This window comes from Balaenoptera acutorostrata, chromosome 15, assembly GCF_949987535.1.
Source record: "Balaenoptera acutorostrata chromosome 15, mBalAcu1.1, whole genome shotgun sequence".
In the NCBI taxonomy this organism is placed as follows: Eukaryota; Metazoa; Chordata; class Mammalia; order Artiodactyla; family Balaenopteridae; genus Balaenoptera; species Balaenoptera acutorostrata.
In genome coordinates this window covers 37,209,569-37,222,699 of record NC_080078.1, presented here as the reverse complement: position 1 = coordinate 37,222,699, position 13,131 = coordinate 37,209,569, and the positions used below count along the sequence as shown (strand labels likewise).

The window sequence follows — 13,131 nt, the reverse complement described above, 5'->3', positions numbered from 1 at the left end:
AGCACCAGGTGAAAGATTCCCTGTCCGCTGACAGCTGGCTGAGAATGGCGGGCAGGGTGGGGGCGTGGTGCCAGGTTTGGATGTCCAGAGTTCCAGGCAAGGACTGTGTCCAGCCGCCAGAAGGCCGACTCCGGGGGCAGCTGCACCTTTGCCGTTTTTTTGCAGGACCTGCCTTTGGGACTCTGAGGAGCAGGGCGTCAAAGATTGCTCTTGTCTTTGCCCGGCTAGCTCAGTCGGTAGAGCATGAGACTCTTAATCTTAGGGTCGTGGGTTCGAGCCCCACGCTGGGCGCAGCTTTTGCCAAGCTGGGTTGAGGGAGTTCAGATTCGCCAGACCAATCACAAGACCCTTGGACAAATTCCAGAACCTCGACCCACCATTGCCTGAGCTAGGGTTACAGACCAACGTGGAGCTCCGGAGAAGGCATGGGACCTTTGCTTGGTAAAGGAAGGAGAGACAGGATGAAGTGGGTGATGGCACCTGTATGGTCTTTTTTTTTTTTTTTTTTTTTTTAATGATTGTTTGACCTCTTGGAGGGGCCTGTTGGCTAGGAAGAGACTGCCAACCCCAGGGTCAGCTAATTCTAGAGAAAGTAAACAGTTTGCAAACCAACCAATTTCCAGTCCACACCCTGACCCCACTCCTTATCTAACTTTCACACACCAGGCCAATATTTCCCCTGCCCCAAATCACCCAGGGCCAGATATTAGACCCGTAGGGACAGCCCCTACACCCTAAAACCCACTGAATTATTCAAACGAGCCAGCCACTGTTTACCACACTCTGCCTTACTTTTCCCGCGGAAAGGATTTGCCCGAACCGCAGGAGGCTCCCAAGGGGGTCGTCGCCCACCCTGCGGCGCTTTGGGGATCAACAGGGAGAGCCAGAATCCTCTATCGGAGCTCTCTTCTCCCCGCCGCAGGCTGGCAGCCTTGGAGCCCGGCGCAAAAAGCGGAACCTTCCCCTCCTTCGCCCCTGTTCCTCCTCTCCTAGAGATTCTAGGGCAGGGGCCCCACCGTAGGCGACCAGGGGCTACTTGATGCCGGTCCCCTGCTTCCTGCCTGCTCCCCAGCCACAATCCACAGCCCCACGGCTGTCAGCCTGAGGCTCGGGTTCCCCTGGAGAGTAAGGTGCTCTCCGGGTCACCCAAGCATCTCGTCCCCGCCCCCACATTTCTGCTCTTCTCTCCCCTGGGGCAAGAATCAATCCCCTGTGGTCCAGGAATCAATCCCCCCCGCCCTGTCCGGGCTTAGCGGACCCCTCTTTCTGCCCCTGCCGGCCTGGGTTTCCTGGGTCTCCCCGCCGTGGCTCCAGTGCTCCTCCCAATCCACTTCGGAATAAACCCTAGTCGCGGGGCGATGGGAATAGTTGTGTAGGAAACACTCGGACATAGCTCACTAGGGAGGCTCGTTGGTCTAGGGGTATGATTCTCGCTTCGGGTGCGAAAGGTCCCGGGTTCAAATCCCGGACGAGCTCCAGTTGTCTGTCCCGGTGTTTCACTGTTTTAAAGCTCGAGGATGAGAGACCGAGCCTAGAGACTCATCCGGCCATGCGTGTTGCGCTCCGCTCCAGGCCCACCCCTGCTGACCCGGGCCCCCGCGCCTCCGCGTCCCTCCCCTCCAACCCCAGCCCGGGGAACCTAACCGCAGAGGTCCAGGCAGCCCTTGAACGCCCCAATCCCCAAAAGCAGCTACGTTGAGTTCTTCGATCAGGGCAGCTATTCTCCGGCTGGACACTGGTTTTCTCCGGCTGGTCCGACTGAGATTGCTGCTTTAAGTGTAAAAATACGCATTGGCTTTTGAAGCCTTTGTCCAAAAAAAGTAAGAAGTCTGATTACGTGCTGAAATGATACTTTGGATATATTGGGTTAACTAAAATAGATGACACTTAATTTTACCTTTTTACTTGTATTTTTAAAATCTGTGGGAATTCCCTGGCGGTCCAGTGGTTAGGACTCCGCGCTCTCAATGCTGGAGCCCCGGGTTCGATCCCTGATCCGAGAACTAAGATCCTGCAAGCTGCGCGGCGAGGCCAAAAAAATTAAATTTAATTAAATTTAAAGACTTAAAAAAAGATCTGCTGCTAGATGAGTTTAAATGACAGATGCGGCTCGTTTTTGTGACCTTCAACAATGGACTGCGCTTGGCTAGAGACATGACTTTTGTTGTTGGGGACAGAGGTCCCAGGTCCAAATGCTGACCGAACCCGTAGTTGTAAAAACATTCCCTTCCATTTTAGGGCCTGCAGCGGGGGGAGGGGGGGTCGCATTCCTCCCAACCCAGGCTCTGGACTCAAAACGTTTAGCCCTGTAGGCCTTAATTTCACCATCTGTTAAAGGGGGACAGTTTTGGTTCAGAACAATTTATTTAAAAGACCCTCCTTTCCCCCACTGCTTTGTAGTGCAAACTTTCACAAATCAAGAATCTGAGTACCTGTGATTCTAATATTGCGCTGCTTTGTTCCATGGTCTGTTTACCCTTGTGACCAAAATAATTTCTGTTCATAATAAATCTTGGTATTCAGGAGTGTAAATCTCCCAAATTTGTTTTTCAAATTTGTTTTTGTTATTGTTGGTCATTTGCACTTTCATATAAGTGTTAGAATCAGCTTGTCAATTTATACAAAAATAGCGATTGGGATTTTGATTGGTCTAATATTGATTCTGTAGGTCAGTTGAGGGTGATTTGATATCATTACGATAATGTCTTTCAACTCATGAACATGATGTGTCCCCTCATTTATCAAGGTCTTCTTTAATTTATCGTAATAGTGTTTTATATTTTTCTGAGATAGGTTGGCACATCTTTCATTAGAATTTTTGCTAGGTATTTGATTTTGTGGATGCTATTGTAAATTATATCACTTTGAATATAATTTTCTATGTTTTGCAGTTACATAAAAATACATTTTTGTATATTAATCTTAGATTCAGTTACATTATGAAACTCATTATTTTTTATTATTTTTAATCTGTAGGATTTTCTACCTAGTTAGGCATCTCCTTTGTGAATCATGGCAGTATTGTTTAATTATTTCCAATCATTATTTATACCTTTTTTTTTTATTCATTTATTTAATTTTTGGTTGCATTGGGTCTTTGCTGCTGCACGCGGGCTTTCTCTAGTTGCAGTGAGCGGGGGCTACTCTTTGTTGTGGGGCGCAGGCTTCTCATTGCGGTGGCTTCTCTTGTTGTGGAGCACAGGCTTTAGGCACGCAGGCTTCAGTAGTTGCGGCACACGGGCTTCAGTAGTTGTGGCTCGCGGGCTCTAGAGCGCAGGCTCAGTAGTTGTGGCGCACGGGCTTAGTTGCTCCACGGCATGTGGGATCTTCCCGGGCCAGGGCTCGAACCCGTGTCCCCTGCATTGGCAGGCGGATTCTTAACCACTGCGCCACCAGGGAAGCCCTATTTATACCTTTTAACTACTTTTCTTGCCTGATTGCACTAAGACCTCTAATAAGATGTTAAATTGAAATGTGATAGGAGGCATTCTTGTTTTGTTCCAGAATTCATGGAGAGAAGCTTTCAAAATTCTTCCATTAAATATGTTTGCCATCTTTTAGTTTAATAGTTATTATTTGTCAGTTATTATTGTTATGTAACACTCTCAAATGTAGTGGCATAAAGCAATATTTTATTATGCTCATTGATTCTGTGGGTCAGGAATTCAACAGGGAAGAGCAGGTATAACTTATGTCTGTTAAATTTGGGGCCTGGCTGCAAAGACTTGAAGTCTAGAAACATCTGGAGGCCCCTTTTACAACATATCTGTCATATGAACTGAGATGAATCAAAGACTGAGCTCAGCTGGTGCTGTGGAATGGAGCATCTGCACATGACCTCTCCATGTGGCTTGGGCCTCCTCACAGCATGGAAGATTCAGGCTAATTGAATTTCTTACTTGGCAACTTGGAACCCCACGTATGTGTTCTACTGAACAAGATGGAAGTTGCATCCCCCTTCATGATTCAACCTTGGAGGTTCTACAGTGTCACTTCTGCCATACATTATTGTATGAAGAAGTCACAGCCCACTGAGGCTCAGGGAGAAGAGACACAGATGCCACTTCTCAGTGGAAAGAGTGTCAAATAATTCTGTGGTCATTAAAAAAAGTTTTATTCAGACTCACAGATATAGAGAACAAACTAGTGGTTACCAGTGGGGAGAGGGCAGGGGGGAAGGGTATCACAAGTGCAAGGAGTTAGTAGGTAGAAACTATTATGTACAAAATAAGCTACAAGGATATATTGTACATCACAGGGAATATAGCCAATTTTTATAGTAACTATGAATGGAGTATAACCTTTAACATTTTTTTTAAATTTACTTTTGGGTCTTTGTTGCTGCACGTGGGCTTTCTCTAGTTGCAGCTAGTGGGGGGCTACTCTTTGTTGTGGTGCGTGGGCTTCTCATTACGGTGGCTTCTCTTGTTGCAGAGCATGGGCTCTAGAGCGCAGGCTCAGTAGTTGTGGCGCACGGGCTTAGTTGCTCTCCGGCATTAAAATTGTGAATCACTATATTGTACACCTGTAATTTATATAATATTGTACATCAATTATACTTCAACTTTTTAAAGTTTTGATATATAATAAATTGTATACATTTAAAGTGCACAATTTAATATCTTTTGACATTTGTGTACACCCAAACCATCACCACAGTCAAGATAATGAACATATTCATCATCCTCAAAAGTTTTCTCATAGCTCCTTGCTCTCTCTCCTACCCCTCAACACCAGTTTGCTGAGAGTTTTTTTAAAAATCAGGAATGGAGGTTGGAGTTATCAAATGCCTTTACTGCGTGTATTGAGGTGATCATATGGTCGTTTTTTAGTCTATAAGATGTACATTGATTTTTAAATGTAAATATTCTAGATAGATAGTTTAAAAATACATATCAGAACTTTAAAGATATTGCACCTCTGTGAGATGCTCCTCACCCCCCAGCTAGCCTCAGTGGGTTCAGCCCCATGTGACCCCAGCTCCCGTCTTTCCTCACCTTCAAGGGTGTAAAGAAACACCCGTCCCCTAACCTCGGGGGCCCTAGAAGGTGCAGCTCTCAGAGAGGTGGCTGACAACAGATTTTGCCGACAGAAGCCACCCCAGCATAGTGATGCCAAAATTGTGAGTTATTACCCCGGGTGGGACTCGAACCCACAATCCCTGGCTTAGGAGGCCAGTGCCTTCTCCATTAGGCCACCGGGGCGCACTACCTGGTAGCTGGCTTCCCGTGCAGGACCCGCCCCCTTCCACGCTTCCGGCGCCCGATGTCTGTTCCAGCATTTTGCTGTGCTGGTTGCTTTGTTTAGGGCCCATCTCGGACACCCCCGTGCCCGGTGCCGCTGGGTCCTGGGGCGTCCCCAGCTCATCGGCCGCCCAAGTCCCCGCCGCGCCTGGTGGGGATGGAAGAGGGAGCCGGGCCGTTGGTGGAAGCCGCCCTGCGTGTGCATCTCCGGGACTGGACCCCGGACCCCAGAACACCGAGCCTAACTTCACCCTCCCCTTGCGGGTATCGGGACCGAAACTTCCCCCAGGTTCCCTCCTCCGGAGCGGAGAATCCCGCCTCTTCCCCAGATGTGGGAGTCTGGGTGACCGAGTACCGGGAGCCCTCATCTTCGTTCTGGCTTTTTGGTTTAAGGGTATGGTGCTAGCCTTGGGGGCGATGGAGTCTTGGGCATCCCGGAGTTTTCAGACCCTGTCTGTTTCAGGTGGGGCAAGCCGGGAAGGCTCCGAAGCCCCCTCCAGGAGGAGGAGTTCCACCAGGTCTCCCCTTTTTAGTGCCCAGCACAGGGGAGGGGGTCGCTTCGGATTTTTCCAACTGGAGTAAGTGTCCCTCACCCTCCGCTCGTCTCGCCTGGAGGCGCGGGGGGACAGCGGGACCCTGTTGGGAAGGACACTGGGACCTGTGGACAAGGACCGAGGTGGGGGTGCGGGGAGAACCTCTGCACTCGTCCTCGGACCGGCGCGGCACCTTGTCCCACGACGACGCCCTTGAGGCTCGGACCCAGGACCTGGCCCCGGGATCATGCTGAGGAAGAGAGAGGAGGTCGCAGCTCCTCGGATTCCGGACTCCAGACTGCGGCCTCAGCGACCCCAGACCTCAAACCGCCCCACCGGAGCACGCGGCAAAGGGGACCCAGTTTGTCTGCGGCGGAGGCTCCGGTGAGTGGGCCACTGTCCAGGGATCGGGGCCCCGACATTCCTCTGCTGCGCTGGAACTTGGGCCACGAGTGGGAGACTGAGCTCCAGGATTCGGCGCCTGTGCCCGCCTGCGGGACTTAGAGGATGGGAAGAAAAGGGTTAGGAGTAGCCAGTCACCTGGGCCCTAGCTATGCTTGCACCGCCCGGCTAGCTCAGTTGGTAGAGCATGAGACTCTTAATCTCAGGGTCGTGGGTTCGAGCCCCACGTCGGGCGAGCCTTCTATTTTAGGGATCCCTGTCTCCTGCCCAGGCTTTCAACATCTCCGAGTGCTGTTTGGAGATATCTTCCCGAGAAAAGAAACACAAAATCCCAGTCTCCTCATTCTATGAGGAGGAAGAAGGAACCCCGTTTTGGGGTGTGATTTTCCCTCAGAGGAGACATTTGGAGTGGGGGAGGGGAAGGGGTGTGGCTTAAACATGGAAAGGCAGAGCCAGGCCTGGAGGGGTCCCCACCCTATGGGTGTGGTCTAGGATCTGCTCCCCTGCTGATTGGGGTCTCCCTGCCTCACTCATACCCTTGAGTTGGCTTTGTGTGGGTCGATAGGGCCCCCTACATCCTCACACTAAAGGAGACTCACATTCTACCCCTCTCTATGGGTGGGTGGTAGGGCCATCTTACCTCAGGGAATGCTCCAAGTGAGGGTGCTGGAGGGGAAAGCATCCAAACCTGGGGATCAGGAGGAAAAGAGGCCAGGTAGGATGGGGACACCCACCCAGGAGGCAGGGTCCTAACATCCCATTGCCCTTTGACTGAGGATCTGTCGTCACACTCCTGCTCCTAGCAGAGGAACAGGCTTGGATTTCAAACCACCCTCAGCCTCCTCCACTGCTGCCTCTGTCTCTGCAAGCAAATGGCCTCAGAGCAGCCCTGACCCCAGAGCCCAAGGAACTCAACCAGTCTGCTCCTCCCGACTGCCCTGGGCCAGAGCTTGAAGCCTGGTAGGGACCCACACCTGGATCCTGGTCTCTGGAGGCCCCCAAGGCATGGGAATGAGGTGGAAGGAGCTGAGGACCCTCCCTGGTCTACCTGCCTCCAGGGCACCAGGCTCTGCCTTCCTCTTAAAACACCCCCTTACCCCCCTAAGGCTGCTGCCACTGTGGATGCAGGGGGTGTTGCTGAACTGAGGCTCTTATCTCAGGGACGTGGCCTGTACCGCACCTTGGACCTGCCTTTTACGGCTCTGGACCTTTGGGTTTAACTGAGACCTCCACCCAGATACTCTTGTGTTCCCAGCATGAGTAAATATTACTATCTCATTGTGGAGCCCAGAACAACCTGGAATCCACAAAATAAAATAACCCATAGGACACCTCAAGATGTAGCCTCCTGACCTTTTCCAGACATGTTCTGTTCAGACCCACAAGAGAGAGCTGGGCCCCCCTGGGGAGCCCTTTGCAACACCCTGGCCCCTGCACGGGTGGACAGAAGAGGCTGGGAGCCCAGGTGACAGGATAGTATAGGAATAAGGAATAGACATGTTTAAAATTAAACCTGACCCCAGCATCAGGGGCCAGATTCTCTCTTATTTTAGGGGCCAATTTCTACCTTCCCCTCTCAAATGCAGGCAGCCCCACACCCGCTGCACCCACCTTCCCTGCCCCAGCCCTGAGATGCTTCTCTCCAGGGACTCCTCCCAGCATCCAGGAGACCCTGTTGCCATTCACAGTCCTACTGTCACTGTGGTTCTGTGGGCAAGTTGGTACTCAGTGTATCCCCAGCCTCAGCTCAAGGCCTGGCTCAGCCAATGGTTGTCAGAAGAATGGACAATACAGTCCCCACCTAACAGGGAGCAACACCACTTCCGAGGAAGGAAGAGAGGCAGGGGAAGTAACTGACCTTGATGGATTTCTAGGGGTATATGTCTAGCTTTAGGAGTGAAAAGCCCTGGATTCAAGTCCTGGACAAGCCCTTCCCTTGCACTCAGGACACTTTTGTGGTGTGGATGGAATGGTGGGCCCTGATCTAGGTGCCTTACGTTATGATGGAGAGCAAAGAGGTTGAGACAGGAGAGAGTGAAGAGAGGGGGTCCTGGAGCCGGAGCCCTCCCCTCCCCCGTCGTTGTCCAGGTCTCACTTTGGGACACTGTGGGCTGACCCATGTCCCTGACCCATGCATCCATACTTCCGTGCACAGACTCCATCCCTGAACCTCAGTTTCAGGAGAATTCTGTGCTTCCTGGAGAGATCCTGAACTGGGAAATCTCCACGGCCAAGTGGCTTGTGGTCTGGGGTCTTGAGCCTCCCCATAGTGTGGAAAGTCAAGGACACAAATCCTGGGCAGTTCTTTTCGGGTTGAGGGAGGGTTGCAGGACCAGGCTCCTCTATTCCTCATCTGGACTTCACAGATCTGGACCCACCAAGCCTGGACTCTCAGGAGCCTCAGTTTACCCATCTGTAAAGTGGGGATAGTAGCAGCTCATATCTCAAAGATTTGGTTGGGATCTTAAGTTACTTAATTTTTTTTTTTTTTTTAATATAAGCAGCTTTTTTTTTTTTTTTTAAGATTTCTTTATTGACTGATTGATTGCTATGTTGGGTCTTCGTTTTTGTGCTATGGCTTTCTCCAGTTGTGGCAAGTGGGGGCCACTCTTCATCGCGGTGCGCGGGCCTCTCACTATTGTGGCCTCTCTTGTTGCAGAGCACAGGCTCCAGACGCGCAGGCTCAGTAGTTGTGGCTCACGGGCCTAGTTGCTCCGCGGCATGTGGGATCTTCCCAGACCAGGGCTCGAACCCGTGTTTCCTGCATTAGCAGGCAGATTCTCAACCACTGCGCCACCAGGGAAGCCCAAGTTACTTAATTTTTTGGTAAAGCATTTAGAACAGTGCCTCAAGACTCCTGCCTGAGCTTCCAGTCTGTCTGCCCACCCCAGGCCACCCCAGCCACCTCCCTGAGCAGGGCAACTCTGGGCTGGTGGAAGCCCAGGTTTTCTCCCTGAGGCCCCTCTCAGTTCCCGGGGCCCCTCTTGCCTCCCCACCTCACACTCCTCCCCACCCCTTTGGGCAGGAACCTGAACAGTCTTGTCCTAGATTGGCAGCCCCTACCTCTGGATCCTAAGGGCTTGCTCCCACCAGGTGATCCGGCTGGACTCAGAGTCAGGGTTCAGCAAAATATTTCAAGGACAGGAGGAATCCACGGGTCAGGCCTGCTTTCCATCGCTCTGAGGAAGAGGCTGGGTTCCCGCATCCCTGGCGCCACCTCAAGATGGCGCACCCACCTCCCCTGGCCTCAGGGTGGTGCGGGGACCCTGGCGTCAACAGGTGGGCCTCAGGCGGTGTCAAGGCCCAGAGAAAGACCGGATTCAACTCGGCGACCGGCACCATCCAGGATCTCAGCCTGACTTTTGGGGTTGGGGTTGAGGACAATGCGTGCAGCTGAAAACGTCCATGATCTGGAACAGACCCTGGCATCGTCCTGAGCCGAGACGCGACTTTAACCTAGATATTCAGCAACAGCATCTATGTGGGCCCCTTGTCATTTTCGGGCCGCGGGGCCGCGAGTCCCGGGATCAGCTCGGGCGCGTCAGCCCTGAGTTCTGTCCACGCCGCAGGGCTTCCGGCGGCTGCTGAGCCGCCGGCCGCTCGTCCGTCCGTTGGTCAGTGAGGCGCCTCATCCACAACCCGGCACAGCTGCTCCCTGGCCTGGGGACGCCGAGAATTCCAGGCAGTCTAGACCCACAGAATGCCCTGAGGGGACTCCATGTCCCCGCTGACCCCGGGACCTGCCCCATCCAGTCATTTGGGAATGGTCCACAGCCAGTCAAGTTTGAAAACTTGGCCGCAGTCAGCTAGTAGTAGTTGCCCGGCTAGCTCAGTCGGTAGAGCATGAGACTCTTAATCTCAGGGTCGTGGGTTCGAGCCCCATGTTGGGTGAGCTTTTTGGCGCCTATTGTGGATTCCGGTCCCATGGGGGTTGGTTTTCTGCTCCCAGCTGTCCACTCCCGACTAAAATGTGCCCTGTTGGAGGCACAGTGAGCTGAAACACACAAATTCCTGCTCACCGGAGGAATCCGGGCTGGGTCCTGCCCTCGGAGTTGTCTGCTCCTTGTAGCGGGTGGGGCTTCTCATGGCAGCTTCTAGACTCCCAGGACAAGGCAAGAACCAATGCCCTTTAAGGCCGACAAGGGTTTTCCTCCTCGGGGAAAACTGTCCCCAATTAAAATACAAGAAAGTGTGAAAACCTGGGCTCCTCCAGGAATTTGACTCTCTTGCACCTAATCGAGAATCATACCCCTGGACCAATGAGCCATTCCACCAAACCTCCTCCTCTCGCTCAGAGACACTGCTCCGTTGAGGGAGAACTTGATCCAGGTGTCGATCAGGTAGGTGTCGATCAAGAAGGGGAATACAGGGCTGTTCAGTAGTTCCAGTGTCTGTTTTGCCTCCCTCCCTCACGAGGCCCAGGAGTAGATACCCCCGATTGGTCCCCGTGTGGGGCCGCTTGCGGGCGAGCTGTTCACCCTGGAACAGGGCTGCGAGTCTCCTCCCTGCATGTGTAATAGGAAAGCCGTGGTTTCAGGGGTCTCACGAGAACGGAGAGCCGCAGCTGCGCGGTCTTCCTCTGGCTCCCGCCGTACATGGAGCAGATAATCTAACCCTCGATTCGAAATCTGACAGCGGCTGCGAACCCGCGAACCCACAGAGTCAGATTCACAGGTGCGCACGCTAACAACTGAGCTATCGGGGCGAGAGTCGCATAGATCACCTGTAGAAGGGCTGAGAGAGTAAAGAAAAAAAGAAATGATATTGTGGTGGCTCGTTGGTCTAGGGGTATGATTCTCGCTTTGGGTGCGAGAGGTCCCGGGTTCAAATCCCGGACGAGCCCTCTCTTTTTCTTTCAGCGTTTTCAGCGGAGGACGGAAGATCGACCAGTGGAGGCTTCGGCGAGATGCAGACGGCTTCCTCTGAGAGTGGGATCAGCGCGCAGTCAAAGGAGATGACTCCGGCAAACAGCGAAGGAAAGTGCATTATTGGTTGCTCTAGGGGTACAGGTCTTATGGCTCGGGATGGTCACTGCTCAAGTCGCAGGTGAGTCACTCCTCAAGTCGCAGGTGAGCCCTACTCTTACTTAAGGTTGCGTTTTAGTGGCGGGGAGAAGGAGGGAGAGAGAGAGAGACAGACTCCCGGGCTTCCCTGGGCAGAACTTCAATGTTGGGTCCTGCGCTCGGCCCCGGGGCTTCCCAGATGAGAGAAAGAAGAAATGGCGCCATGGATCCAGAGGGGTGGGGGAATGGTTGAACATCTGGGAAGGACATACCGACTGCAGAGCGTGCCCCAGAACCCGACCCCCGACTCCTGGACACGGCTCTCGCTGTTCTGAGGGCTGCGTCCTCTTACTGCCCAACAGGACCGGAGGAACCTCTTCCTCCTCCCCCTGGTGAGCTGGGAGGGGCATCGTGACCCGCCCAGGTGTGGGGTCTGGTTGGTGGGCTAACCCGCCTCACTCTAGGGGCCGCGCCCCGCCCCCCCCGCCAGGCCATCCTAGGACATTCGAGGCCAGGACCGTAGCTGGCCGGCTGATTCAGTCGGTAGAACAAAGCGACTCTCAAAGTCAGCCTCGCAGGTTGGAGGCCCCACGTGCTCGCTTTCTTGGTTTTGATCTCACCGTGGCGGGAGCTGGGAGCGGAGCCGGGAGAAGCGGGAGCAGCGCGGGGAGGCAGAGGCGGTGGTGGCCGTTTCCTCCCTGCACTCCGCAGGGGTTTGGTGAGCAATTACTGGGTGCCAGTACTTGGGGGTTCGACTTCCTCCAAAGCGAGCGTCCCGGCGATCGAGGCCCAAGGACCCTTCGCGCGCCCCCGCCGGCTCTTGAGCAGTCCGCCTGCCCCGCGCGGCCAGGAGCTCCTCGCCGGCTTTGGCCTCGCGGGTCCCCAGCGCGCTCGCTGCTGCGAGGAGGCCTGCAAAGTGACCGAAGAGCGGCGCGGGGACTTAAGGCCGGCCGCCCTTCCTGGTCGGGGGCTCTTTGTCGTCCGAGCGCGGAGGAGAGGCGGCGGGGACCACCGCACTGCGGGGAGAGCAAGGGCTGCTGCCTACTTTGTCGGCACAGGGAGCGCTGGGTTTTCTCCCTGCCCATGGGTCCTGGGAACTCTACATTTCCCGGTGGGTCTGAAATTGGAGTCTCTTCTTCGAGCCACTTCATTGGCCTTGTCGGTCCCACCCCCGGGGTGTCACAGCATCATAGGGGAGAGCCAAAGGATGGAGGTCAGGTGGCTTGTTGGTCTAGGGGTATGATTCTTGCTTAGGGTGCGACAGGCCCCGGCTTCAAATCTACTTTTTCCCCAGTTCCGTGTCTCAGCCCCACTCAATGCCACCCACTGTGGTTTAAAAAATTTCACTGAGGACCAGTAACCAAAGCATCTCCACGAGTCTCGCAACAAGCTACTTTTGTCAGTCCAGGTTCGAGGCACCGAAGACGGGAGAGGTCTTTCCTTCCTCTGTGCATCAGGAGCCCCGTCTTCACCAGCTGGAGGCCTCTGACACGTCAAGCCTGGGCCCACACTTCTGGGTCAGGAGGCCAAGGCATTAGCCTGGGGAGAAGTGATGGGTTGCTGGCATTTGCAACCGGAGTCCCGAGCCCGCCTCCACCCCAAATCCAGTCGCTCTACCTGAAGTGGCCTGCTGTGTCTCTCCTCCTTCCCTGCCCGAGGTCGGTAGGAGTACCGTGGCCCTGGATCCCAGCACCCGCCAGGAACCGTGTCCCCTCCGCCCTGTTCTGCAGCTCAGGGGACCGCCTTCGCGAGGCGCAAGAGGTGGACACCAGGAGCCCAGACACCAAGCACCGGGACCTGCTATCATGGGAAAGTTCAAAATTCAAGCATCTGAAGAACAATAGTGGGTGTGTTGTTGGTCTGAGGCTATTATCCCACGTGGTTACACCCCCACCCCATGTCCTGCCAGCTCAATAACCTCAAGCAACGGATTCAGGACAACACACACCT

General features: G+C 53.8%; 6 non-coding genes across 6 annotated transcripts; 5 read left to right on the top strand and 1 right to left on the bottom strand.

Annotated features, from left to right (window-relative positions):
- Positions 1 to 218: 218 nt before the first annotated feature.
- TRNAK-CUU (transfer RNA lysine (anticodon CUU)) lies at positions 219 to 291 on the top strand. Its single transcript has one exon. It is a non-coding gene; the product is annotated as a tRNA-Lys (tRNA).
- Positions 292 to 1,404: 1,113 nt separating this feature from the next.
- On the top strand, positions 1,405 to 1,478 carry TRNAP-CGG (transfer RNA proline (anticodon CGG)). Its single transcript has one exon. It is a non-coding gene; the product is annotated as a tRNA-Pro (tRNA).
- Positions 1,479 to 5,131: 3,653 nt separating this feature from the next.
- TRNAR-CCU (transfer RNA arginine (anticodon CCU)) lies at positions 5,132 to 5,204 on the bottom strand. Its single transcript has one exon. It is a non-coding gene; the product is annotated as a tRNA-Arg (tRNA).
- Positions 5,205 to 6,340: 1,136 nt separating this feature from the next.
- On the top strand, positions 6,341 to 6,413 carry TRNAK-CUU (transfer RNA lysine (anticodon CUU)). The gene has a single exon. It is a non-coding gene; the product is annotated as a tRNA-Lys (tRNA).
- Positions 6,414 to 9,996: 3,583 nt separating this feature from the next.
- TRNAK-CUU (transfer RNA lysine (anticodon CUU)) lies at positions 9,997 to 10,069 on the top strand. The gene has a single exon. It is a non-coding gene; the product is annotated as a tRNA-Lys (tRNA).
- An 880-nt stretch (positions 10,070 to 10,949) lies between these two features.
- On the top strand, positions 10,950 to 11,021 carry TRNAP-UGG (transfer RNA proline (anticodon UGG)). Its single transcript has one exon. It is a non-coding gene; the product is annotated as a tRNA-Pro (tRNA).
- The last annotated feature ends 2,110 nt before the right edge of the window (positions 11,022 to 13,131 follow it).